We start from the raw sequence: 12799 nt of genomic DNA on the forward strand, positions 1-12799 counted from the left end.
CAGAGGGTTCTGCTCGCTCCTCGCGAGGTGTGAGGGACAGTCGGTGCCTGCTCGTGCCTACCAAGTCAATCCTCAAAGCACCGAGAACACCCCGACACCAAACATCTACCAAAAATACACGGCACCAAGTGGCCCTGCTCTTCTGTGCCTTGGAAAGATTTTTTTTTTTTCCCCTCGAGGAGCATCCAGCCGTTTCGGGGTACACCCAGTGCTGCACAGCATCACCCAAAGAAGAGGTGGTGAGGAGAAACTCGGTGACACAATTCAGATAGTGCTGCTTAAAGCAGGAAACTGCGCTGGGAAATCCGGACTCCAAGTGCGAGATGCGCAGTGAGTCACTGCTCATCACCGCCTGCAGTGCCCCCCTCACCCTGCCTTCCCTACAAAACATGGAAAAAACCCATAAAAAAAATATCAAACACTTCCTACCGTGTTTGGAGCACCTCAGAAGAACGGTGCCTTAAGCACAAGTGTTCATAATTCACAGCTATTCCCACCTGCTAGGCTTTGCAAATTGGAAAAAGTTTTCTCCTACTCACATTTTACCAAACCTCAAAGCACCCTGTTTTCATGTTTCATCATAAAATTATTAGTTAAAAAAAATATTTTTAAAAGAATGCATGGCTAAGGGTTGACTTCATCAAGGTGTGGCTGGAAATATTTAATGAGCTTAAGCGAAAGCATATCCAGCTGGGGTTTTGCATTCTGAGAGCAGCTGTCCCAGGAAGCTGGGGCTGTACAGCCCTTAGTCCTTAACCTGTTCAGAGAGGGCAGCAAACTCCAAAAAAGCTGAATTAGGACAGAGCCCAGAGCTTCGAAAAATCCCAGTTAATCTTTACAGCACCTGAAGCTAATGTGTAAGTCATTATCAGGACCTGCTTGTGATTTAGGCTAGAGCTGTCATCTTTTTTGCATGTGGGGGAATCAAGTGTAGTAAATTCCCACGGTGACAGTAAGTATTTGAGCCAAGCCTGGGAACTGCCATCTTCAAGTCCTTCAAGCCCTGCTTGTGCCATAAGTGCTGGAGCCCCAGATGAAGGCATTAAATAACACAAATCCACCCGACTGGTACTAAGTGAGGTCCTGTTATAGCCAATTAAACTCGTGTCACTGTCGGAGCAAGCTGAAACAGATCTTGTGGAGAGTTATTCATTCAGCTCCAAAGCTACCCATAATTTCCCCTTATTGCCTGGTACACGGCGTGCCGTCTGCTTACACCCGTCCTCCAGCTGCTGCAACCTGCTTTAAATGGCATCAATAACATGACGATGTCAACACCGGCACCGCGTTTACCTTCTTCACACGTTTGCAAAACGCATCTCCCTTTCCTTCTGCTCCGCGAGCGTGTCAGGCCTGGGGTAGGACCGCAGAGGGGGTGAGGGTAGGACAGTGCTCTCTGCATCCTCTCTGGAAGGAGAACAAAATGAGACACTACTTGGTGCCTACTGGATGCTTTAACACCAGTCCCCACGAGTCCAACCTCTGGATGTCACATCCTGGTGTGCTGGGAGCCTCCCAGCTGGGTGCCGAGCCCCCAGGGAGAATCGAAGCCATAATGCCGGGCACAAAGGCCCTTTCCCATCAGGGGACCCACCAAATGCCTCCTGACTTCCCAGGAGGGTTACGTGTGGAAGTCTGGCAGGATCAGATGCTGAGCAGTTACCTGCAGCAGCTGAGGGGATAATCGCAGCCAGGCTGGTCATTAACTCCTGGGAAATTTCTGACTTCAAGGTCATGACTGTTATCATAAACAGCGTAAAAAAAAAAAAGTTAAAAATAAATCACTTTTGAAGTGTTGAAAGGTTATAGGGTGGTACAGTAACCAGTAGAAAAGCAAGTTTTCATTTTCAAGGTCACAGTGAAAGGTTAATGGGCAACATCCAGAGGAACCTTTGAAAGGCAGAGCAAGGCCTACTGCAATTCAGTGAGGGAAGGAGACAGGAACCGCTGCTGCTTCCAGCCCCCGGCAGGTCTATTGAGATGCAGAAAGTCCGTCATATTTCACAGCAGAAAGACAGGCAGGCTGACTGTGAACTTGACAAAAGACAGAAATTATGAAGCTTTATGGAGCAATGACTTCTTCAAGCTGGAAGAAAAAGACAGCTCTAAACCCATGGGTACCACTGCACCTAAATAAAGCTACCAAATTATCCTGTCCACTTCTTTTAATAAAACAGCAAATTAAAGGTATTGGGGAGACCAAACCTGATGTATTCCCTGCATCTCTGCAGCTACTTTTATTAAAGGCTAGAAGAGGATTTTGTTGAGGTAGCTCTACAGTATCCTCAAAAATGTACTAACACCCCCAAAAAGCCTGAGTAACACCACAGCAATTCAGCAGCAACGCTGGGTACACCGGCTGAGGGCTCTCAATCCCCAGCACCAGGACTCGAAGCCATCTATTTTCTGATAGAAGCTGTTATCAGACTGATATTCCCTCGATTCCTGCATCCAACATTGCTGAATCGTGGTTGATTAACAGAACGAGAAATGTGCCACACGAGATTGACGGGAAGTCCAGGGCGGGACGTTTGGGTACGAGAAATGAGGTAGTGGTGTCCCCAGGGTTTATTTCCTAGTCAAAGAGCAGCTATAAAAAGCAGCCCCTATTCCGAAAGCAGGGTACAAAAAAATGTTCTTTGGAGCTGAACACCCTGTTTGGGTGACTGTCATGGCTAAATACAGTGATTAAAACACATATATTGGCATTTTTCTGAGACAGTTGCAGGCTGGGGAGAGCTGCTGCTACGGTAAACAGAGACTCCAGCTCAGCTGGATGGCCCTTCTGTCAGTATTGCATTTGCTGAAAATTCAAAATGCTGTGGTTTTAGTTACTTTTAAAAACATCAAACCCTCCTCAAATACAATTATAGATATTTTTGCCTCTGCAGCTGGCTGGCTTGTGGTGTGTAACGTTTTGCTTTTCAGAGAGGTTGACAACATTCATTAAGCCAGTTATCCCCGAAGAAGCATTTCCAAGGCGGACATATCGAGATGGGTCCGTATCCACATTACCAGATCCAATTTTCCCTTGTTATTCCAAAAGCTGCCCAAGTGATTCTCCACCTAACCACAGAGTAACCCAGCGCTCCCACGGCTCACCATATCCTTTCTTTTCACCGAAGCCAGAGAACATCTCTCGTTAACTGTCTGCTTCATGCTACGCTGCTTTTACACATATAAGGAAACGCAAAAAGCTTGCAGGCACGAGAACTCGCAAGGCTGAGTCCCAAATGCCTGCTACAATTTACAGACTCGTGTAATCTGCTTTGTGTTCACGCTAAGACAGTCGTTTAATTAGAGCTCGCAGCAGCAACCCTCTTTGTATTTTTTAGGGTTGACTAATCAGTTCTGTAGTTCACGGTTATCCCCGCTGTACTAACAGGGAAACTGAGTCATGTTTTCAATAGGTTGTCGGGGCAGAACTTGAACTCCATGTCCTGTCTTCTAATCCCCAGCTCTCAATTCACGATCTCATTTCCTCGCCTCTTCTGCTTTGTTTTGCCACTATGAAGAGATGATAGATCACCTTGTTTTGATCCCAGGGACACATTTTTCCTTAGCGTGGTACAAACGTCACAGTGTAGATACAAAGCAGTGGCCCCAGCAATGAGAAACTTGGGCTTCGTTTAATTGCTTTCTTGCTTTTTGGACAGATTTCTTTCCATTCCTTAGCACCACGTGCGACTGCAGCTGCCTCAAATGTCAGTGTTTTCCAAGGCAGGTCCAGGCAGCGGTCGGAATGCAGGAACTGCACCCCAGCAGGCAGTGGGATGAAGAGCTCCTGGGGGAGCACAGCCCAGCTCTCATTCCTCTGAACGGGGCTTGCGTAGGCTGAAGGCTCATTCATGGAGCAAACACCTTTAACCTTCCGATACTTCCCTGAAAAGGTGAGCATCGTGCTACCTTGCTCAGCTCATTTGTATTTCTCAAGGCATCTAGCACACCTGAAACCCTTTCTTTTGCAGAACATATTGCATTTTGCCTGCAGGTCCTGCAAACTGACTGTCAGTCTGCGAAGCTCACCCCGCTTCTACGTGGTATTAGTGTAAACCACGCGTCCCTCCATGGACCAGATCTCCTGAAGCATCTCCCAGGGAGCCCCTGGCTGAAGCACACACAGCTCAAGCCAGGGAGGAGTTTTGCTAGCAGAACTGATTAAGCTTTTGGCTCCCGGAAACGCACTTAATTTGTGAATTTTGCACCTATCTCTCAGGAACACTGAGACTGAACTGCAGCCAAAAGGTGCCTTGAGAAGAGGGACCCGTTGGAGCCGGGATGTGCCCGGGGAAGGCAGGGGAGGCAATGGGGAATGAGCGGCGAGGCAGCGAGGCCATATCTGCTGGTTGTCATGGATACAATCGCTGCCGGTCTCCTGTCTCAGTTACCTTCCCTTTCCTGGATGCAAATAAACGAGTGATGGTCTGCTCCTGTTCCTATGCAGGACGCAACCCTTGTCATCCAAACAAAAAGAGAAAATCATCTGTTTCAAACCTAGACATCTCTTCTTTACGTCATCTGAGGGGAGAGTGGGAGGTGACTTGCTTTTTCGGCATTCGAACTATGCGAGTCTGATAATGCTCTGCCCAATTGCATTTGGTGCTGTCCTAACCTTTGGCTATTTCCTAGCACCTCAGAGGAGCTGTTTTCACAGCCCATTCAGCCTTTGCTCTGGCTGAGCCTTTTGGATTCATGACAAGCTGCTACGGACCTGAACTCTGCCGGCTGCACGCACTTGCTGTTGCCTCAGCACACACACCCCAGCACGACTCCGCAGGCTCCAGTGACTTCAGCTCCCTGTCTCAAAGGAAAAATGAGAGGTCAAGTGTGGCCCAAACTACACCTGAAAAAGGCTTTTACAAAACCCCATATAAAATGCAAGCAATTGCTTTATTTTTAATTTTAATGTTTTAAAGCAGGTTTTCTGCCCAGGTCCTAAGTTATTTAGAGTGAGTCACCCAGCAAATTTTGGTTTTAATTAGCATACAGATATGTTTGTAGTTTATTTCAGTGTAGCGCTATGCGAGGGAGTGATAACATGAAAGAGAAAACTATTAGAACCTGTAAACAGAAGTGAAACTGCCAGGCCTGTTTTCACTGTCCCCTAGCCAGGGAGAAAGCTGAGTAAACAACAGTGCTAAGTACAGTCGTTTTTTATGGTTCTTTTGGGTTTAAGAACTTGTAAACAAGTGATGGGGCTTTTAAGTGGATACAAATAGATGCCCTCAATTTTGTGCTACTTACAGAGCACACAGGTCTCAGTTTCTCCAGACAGCGTAGGGGAAAACAAAAGCACATTTCAACAGAAACCCAGCTCCAGCGAGAGGAAAATGTCATTCCAGTGTTTGCGGTCTCAAGCCTAGATCATGCAACTGAACAAGTCTCATCCTGCTTAACAGAAGGCACACACAAATACCCGTTCCTAATTACTCCATTCCACAGTTTGGGACGCCATCATTCAAAGCAAAAAAAGGAAAAAAAAAAAAAGCAACCATTCAAAATTGGAAGTGAATTTCAGAAATCTTGATGAGAAGCCTAAACACTCCAGCATCCTATTTTCCTTAGAGGGCAAACAAACTTTATTTCCGATTTGTTGACATGACATTCATGACTGGCAGTATTTTATTTCTCAGATCTCTTACAAAACAGAGACTGTTGCACACATCCAGCCTTGAAAAGCCACATCCCAAATATAACTAGAGAAAGAAATAAACTTCCAGAATATGAGAAAGGATCCTAACTGGGAACATTTTGGCCTAATGATCAATCGTGTTACATAGGAAGACATAACACAAGCATGACTTTTTAGACAGGGGTGGTAAAGAGGTGCCTTCATCATTCAGGGAGAGAGAAACAGGTCTCCAACTTCTCGTAACAGTTTTTTTCTGTATTTTAGAAACTAAGACAGCACAGGAGCACAGACATGACTCAGCTGGCTTGCATGGTCAGGTAGCAGATACATCTACACGGTGCTCAATGGTTTCCTTGTTGGGGAGTGAACAAAAGGCACAACAGGTTCAGGGATGTCAGAAACCCGATTACTTGGCAAAAGAAAATCTATCCATCCCTCATCAGCATTTAAAAAAACCAAAACAGATCCTGGAGTTAGTGAGGCTCTTAGATACTTTGCAGCGTTACATGCCTCGCAGCAGACCGTAAAATGGTACAGAAAGACAAGGTTGGTACTTTGCTGCTTGACTATTTAAATTGCTCTTTTCCTCCTCTTACCTTCGTGATGAGTAACAGGAGGGAGCTTGGAGACTGCTCTTTAGACATTCTTCTTTTCAAAAGAGGCACTTGTGGTTTATATTAGCAACGTAAGGACTGGCTGGGCCTTTCCTGGCTCTCTGAGAGGCTTGGTGTGTTTCTCGGTGAGTTTACCTAGAGTACTTACACCTCTGCTGAGGGAGGAACCACTTGATCCTTAACTGGAAAAATCCTCTTTCAGAATTATTCTCTACTGCCCACATACGCATTCAAAGTTCAGCCCAAAGGGCTTTCCATTAGCAGGCTAAAAATCTGCCTGCCTGATTCTTGTGTGCTGCTCTCATGTCATTGTCATACCCCAGAATTACTCAGAAAAGGTAATTTCTAAGATCAAAAGCAAGAAGCTTACTTTTATCTTTCTTCCGCTAAACTTTGTGGGCACCCATGTAATCAAAAGCCATCTCTACGTTACGCTGTGTCTTTGCTGTCTGAGCAACACCACCCTCCCCTCTTCACAGTGACAAAGTATTACCACTGGGGACTAAATATCTTTTATAGAGAAATGCGTCCCATGTTCAAGAATGTATAAAATAAGCACATAAAAAAATAATAATCAAACGCTGCTGAATGCACAGAAAAACCTCCAGCACCCAGAGTGCTCAAGGGACACCCCCCAGCCGTCTGTGGGACCTCCTCACTTGCACATTGTGTCTCCAGCCACTGAGTAACTAACTTACAAAGTAAAAACTTGATGCAACAGGTATTTTGTCACCCAGTGGATCGATGAAAGCTTCAGCGCATGCTGATTTCTATCCATAAAGGTTTTGCCAGGGGCATTTTAAAAGGTTCCAACTCTGGAAGCTGGTTTGAGTTTTGCCACCAACTTCAGTGACAGCAAAAATGAGACTTGTCTGGAAGGTAACGACTCCTTTCACCCTTTTCCTGAGGAAAATCAGATATTTGCTCACAACCTGGTTTCAGAAAGTCCTGGCTGGACCTGCTGTCTTATGTTTCTATTTACAGGCTGCACAGAATCATTTTCCCTCTCAATCTAAGAAGTCACTAACATAATGTTGGGAGATAAACGTCCTGTGGCACAGCCCAGCATAAGGTATGGTGGAAATTGGGTCAGTGTGTTGGAAATGGCTAATAAATAACATCTGATGTAACGTTATTTAACTCAGAAGTCTTCTTTCAAATATAAGGACTCTGGGGTAAGCTACAGTCCTTACAATAGTACAAGAAACATCGTGCTATTAGCTGTTAACACTCAGTAACACCATATACTTGTTGAAAGGTAATATTGATCAACAGAGATGGGAACCAGTTTTCTGGCAGCTGTTTGCCAGCTCCTTGGAAATTAATATGGGAGTCAATTACCAACGGACAAATGTCCCTTCTACAGGATCACCAGCTCACTTCTGGCACAAGCTCGCCTGCTGCCAGAAGGATTTCAAAAGTGGAAGATACAGGCAGAAATGGATGGGTTTAAATATCATCACCACACAGACAGGAAGAGAGGTTGAAATATCAACACTATGGGCTTAGAAATAAAATGTTTACGAAAAGTGAAAGGGTTATGTCAGAAAGCAAACCAGTCTGGATGAAGAACAGATAAACCAGCCTGCCCGGAGCAGCGGTTAGTTACCCCTTGTGCTCCTGCAGTTCTTAGCACCAGTCACGGGGAAAACTGAGTTATTGCCTCCCAGTGTAAGATGGGGACTGTGAAACGCAAAAAAAAAAAAAAAATCAGCAGAACCCAAGTGTGAGTGAGGCGGCGATGCTGGGAGAGTCAATCCCTCTTGCGAGGAAAGCCTGGTATTGCATGGAGACTTACATAAGGCAACCGTGCACGGGGAGTGCTGCTGGGTTTGCTGCGCACGAGCAGCCACGGTTCTGTCCTCACCTACGTCTGGTTGTGTAACCAGGTACCTGCTCAGACTCCATTTCTTCATACCGGGCAGGAACCCAACGCCTTTGATTTCAGAAAACAAATCGTTGCACTTCTCACCGCTCTGGTGCACAAACCCAGTGCTGAGCACACCACATGTGAGAAGGACCTTGGGATGACATTGGGGCGTTTTACCTTAAACAATCTGTTTACTGACGTGTGGGAGCCAGGCGCTGTACAGAACATAACCTGGGGCCAGGACGCTCAGCCCAAGCAGTGCGTGCCAGCCCCACCAGCTCCGTGAAAGACAGGAGAAAGGCTCTATCAGCACCCCCTGATCTGGGCTGAGCTGGCCTATTGTTTTCCTCCCCAACCAGAAACCTTAAGGCTGGCTCATCCTTGCTTTGCTGAGAGGAATTGTTCATTTATTGAGTTAATCAATAAACCAAACTCCCAAAGCGTCCCCATGCAAATGGGTAAGAGCCTTGGTCTGCTCATTTTGCTAATGACTGAATATGCACTGTAGGTTTGTTATCTACGAACTAGTGGGGCATGGTGACAGGGCCTGTTTAATGGAGATGGGAATAAAATCTGCATCGTATTCTTCAGTACAGCGCACACTCAGATGTCCCTGAAACATTTGGTTTCATGTTTGCTACATCTTCATGCCACAGCACTTATACTTGTGACTGGAAATCTCTGCCTTCTGCCTTTCCCCTGTAATTCTGGGTGGTGTCTTGCCCACTTCATCCAATAAATGCAATAAATCCCCACCCCAATAAATGCATAAATCCCTGCCCCAAGCAGGTACTGAGAAGTGAAGGAATGAGTTTGGCTTACCAGGAGTTCATCATTCCATTTTGCATCCACTTCAAGGAAGTATCATGAGGGTGTCAAGTGCTTCACATGTAATCCTGCCAGCTCTGGGAAGCAGCCACTTCCTTTCCATCTTCACACACCGCTCCTTAGTAAAGGTAAACATGGAAAACATGTGTTAGAAGGAGATAACCCAATGACTAAGGTATTTCATAATGTAGAAGGTGAAGAAAAAACAGCTCTCTGCAATTGATGGCATTGCTTCAGCCACGTTATAGGATGGCATTCTGTGAGACTTAACAAATGCAGTGTTGGTAAAAGTTGCTGGCTGGCAAGCTGAGCACCGAGTTCTACAGCATCAGAAAAATCACGCTAGTTAGACTTTGAGGAGCACTGTGCATCAGCACAAATAGTACAATTTGATTTCCTGGATTTAGCTTGTAGAGAAAAAGCACACACACTCAAGATACTGGCATACAAAAGCAAAAGGAGACATGGCAGAAAGTGCAGCAAGCTTTTCAATAAAGCATTATTTCTTTGAACAACATGACTGATTCTGCAGCCTCAGGTTGAAGATTCAGCAAAAGTCTGATATAAGTAGTTTGTACTAACACACCGAAAGGTAACTAGGCTTATACTATACCTATTTAAATCTGGGTTTAGCATAAAGTATCCCTTCCCCAGTTGAAGACAGATGAGATGGACAGCAGCAGCTCTAGTTTAGGCTTAAACTTTCAGGACATGTGCCACAGCAGCTGCAATAACTGCCTGGGGAAGAAAAGAAATGGTCCAGGGATTCTTAAAATAGAATTTGGGAAGCCTAAGTTCAAAGGCTTGCTCTACCATGGATAGGTTCCTGTGAGATGTCAGCTATGCCTGTAAACTGATCGTGAATTGAGCACTCTGTCTGGATTTCAGGCAAAAACATAACAAATCTGGAACGCACTCGCAAACTGTGACTGTATAAAAGAGGCTCAGAGGGGACTCACGCTGCTCAGGCGATTATCGTTGGTCTAACGCTGATCCTCCGAGGCTGGTAGAAGGGCTGGGCGATGGAGGTTGCTGGAGGAGCGCTTCTCCTGCTTTCTGAAAGCAAACACCACCCATTAGATTGTGATAAACCAGGCTCCAGTCTCCCAAGTTTGTTAACCGGCGGCTTGTGCTGCATTTGGACGCTGCCTGCCATTTGTTGGCTTCCAAGCACCGATTCTGTGTTTCCTGGTACCACCGTGTGGCGAAGGGAAGGAACAGGCTGTTAATCAAAGCGGTGTTAATGAGCTAAACAGCACTACACAAATCCCCCAGTCCACTGGGCTGTGGCAAGGAGGTACCATGAGGTTGCCAAATCCAGTTTTCCCCTGCCAACGTGCCTCAGATCCAGCTTACTTTTGAAACCATGGGTATTTTTTGCAAGAGAAATTAATTCAGTATCAATGGAGTTTGCCTGCCTTGATTTCTGCAGGGCTTGCCAACACAGAAGCTAATTTGCTCATGGTATGGCAGGGAAAGCTGGGCATCTCGAACCAGGCTGCAGTCCAACAAAACCTATTCACCAAACACCCACAACATAGTAACAATCCCTGGTATTATCTCCAGTAAGAAGGAAATTATGAGAAAAACTAATTTAATTGCCTAAGCTTACAATCAGTCCTCAGGCTAGACTCAGAACCCCTAATATATGTACACTCAGTTCTTATACTGAGATAACACTTATTTCCATCAACAATAAGCACCGAGATACCACTTTATTAGAATAAAGGCAGACAAAATCTCCTGTCTGGGCAACGCTAAAATAGTAATCTAGTGTAACTAGATTAATAGTAATTTAATAGTAACTCCTCTCTTCCTTCATGATTGCCGTATAAGCTCACCTCTGCACAGTAATAGCAACCAACAAGCTTGAGAGCAGGGGACAACTGTTGCCCCGAGGGAGATTGGTTAAAAATCCAAAAGTAAACCAGCGGGATAATTCAGTAAGATAAAATTAAATCCACTATTAAATCTGTTTAGAGGGGGGAAACCTAGGAAGTCTGGGGTTTAAGTGTCCAGTAGCCAAATGCAAAGTCGTCCAGCACCTGAAGGTGCTTGGGAAGATGTCACACCCCGGGGTCATCTGCAGCCTCTGTAGGACCATCCCTTCTACGTTCCCTTAGTACTCTCTCCAGGCCGGTTTTACGTACTTAAGGCGATGAAGTTCAGAGGCTTTAATACATTTTAATAGATCTCACATTTAGGAAGTCTCCCCTGATGTCTTCTGTGGCTGTTTCTTCTGCCACACCATAGATTTTCTGGCACCCTAAAAATTCCCTTTGGAAGGAGATGGTTAAAAACCAAAAAGATCGTCAAAAACATTTTTTTAAAAAAGCCCAGCCTTTCACATCAGAAATCTTCTCAATGCCAACTTACTAAAGCTCTTTATTAGTCCGTATCTCCTCCTCATTAGCCTTAATCAAACTTTGCTCGGAATGAGCTCCCCCCGTGCCATCTCCTTCCCATCCCTTGCAAGTGAGCATGGGCTCGCATTGTAAATTGTGAGTTTAACTAGAGCTCCATTTCATCCCTACGAACTGCAGGATAAGGACCCATTTCTCAGAAATTATAGTCAGCAATATTAGTCCCTGGGTATGGCATTACCATATCTGGGATGATTTAGGGACAATGGAATCCCTGTGCCATCAAGCTAGGTGATTCTTCTGACACAAATGATCCTGCAACTCAATATTCACTGGGTGCGCTCACTGAAATTTAGTCCGTTTTCCTTCCTTGTTCCTTTTCATACCCACCCATGGCAGAGCTTGGCTGACGGGAGAAGTATACTGTCACTTTTTCCAAATATAATTGAGCTCTGTGAACGCAAGATGAAAACTGCTGCAGGAGGAAATGATCCTGAAACTCAAAACCGTTAATCCAAGGGCATTGCACTGGGAGGAGCAGCGACAGGAGTTTGTTGTTCTTGAGGAGTCCTCCCAACACAATCTAGCTCACTTGTTCTCATGGGGGTTTTTTTAGCCCAATCCACTCTCACTTGAAAGTAAAAACATCGTTGGGGTGAAGGGGGTTCTGTAGGATCACGGTAAGTGACCCACTGGCCTGCAATTAGCTCAGGTTAACTTCTATTCAGCTTTAATCATCACTTAGTACACTGCTTTTGGGGAGTCCAGACACTTTGCTCTATCATTTCTCACCGATCTAAACGTTCTTAAGACCCCAGCATAAACCTGAAGTATCAGGAAAACAAGAATCATCCACAGGCTCTGCTGGAAGCCTGCCAAAGGTTTCAGTGCTGTTGAGAACTTGGCCATGATTTGCAATCTTACCTATTAAGAGGCAAATAAACGATAACAGCAGTTTGGGTCTATTTCCCAGATAATTTGTGCTGAAATTAATAAACTGCAAAACAATTTAGTGGCACAGCCACTCATTTTACATGGATTTAAACCATACTGGTACACAGCTACTTCTTCAAGGCCTGATAAGGAACACCGAACCTACTCATTTGCCTTTCTATTGTCAGCGGTGACTCGCTGGATCCTGGCTGTGGCTGTTCCCCGTCGCACACAAGTCGCTGAAACTCGGAGCAAGATTCCCCCGGCGTATCACGTCAGGCTGCTGGTTCACTGTGTATTTCTCACGCAAGTTTTTCTGTAAAACAATGGAAAAAATGAAGGTGGGAAAGGCATCAGGCAGCAGAACAAGAAAAATGATCACGTAAATTGACAGTAAGTGTTCAGAACTGGGGTAATTAGCAGAAAGACAAAGCGCTTTCGTGTTTTATTTTAAGGACACATCCAGCGTAGCCAGCACTGCCCAACAGCCCAGCACAGCTTTCCAGACATGCAGTAACCACCTAAACTGAAGTCACACAGCTGTCCAAACGTTACCTGC

At 45.3% G+C, this 12799-nt stretch overlaps 1 long non-coding RNA gene across 1 annotated transcript; it reads right to left on the reverse strand.

Annotated features, from left to right (window-relative positions):
• Window positions 1–4267: 4267 nt before the first annotated feature.
• On the reverse strand, window positions 4268–12799 carry LOC141954742 (uncharacterized). Its single transcript, XR_012632233.1, has 4 exons — window positions 12407–12799; window positions 9904–10000; window positions 8939–9062; window positions 4268–4797 (listed from the first exon to the last, which is right to left on the reverse strand). It is a non-coding gene; the product is annotated as an uncharacterized LOC141954742 (long non-coding RNA).

This window comes from Strix uralensis, chromosome 25 (assembly GCF_047716275.1).
Source record: "Strix uralensis isolate ZFMK-TIS-50842 chromosome 25, bStrUra1, whole genome shotgun sequence".
Classification (NCBI taxonomy): Eukaryota; Metazoa; Chordata; class Aves; order Strigiformes; family Strigidae; genus Strix; species Strix uralensis.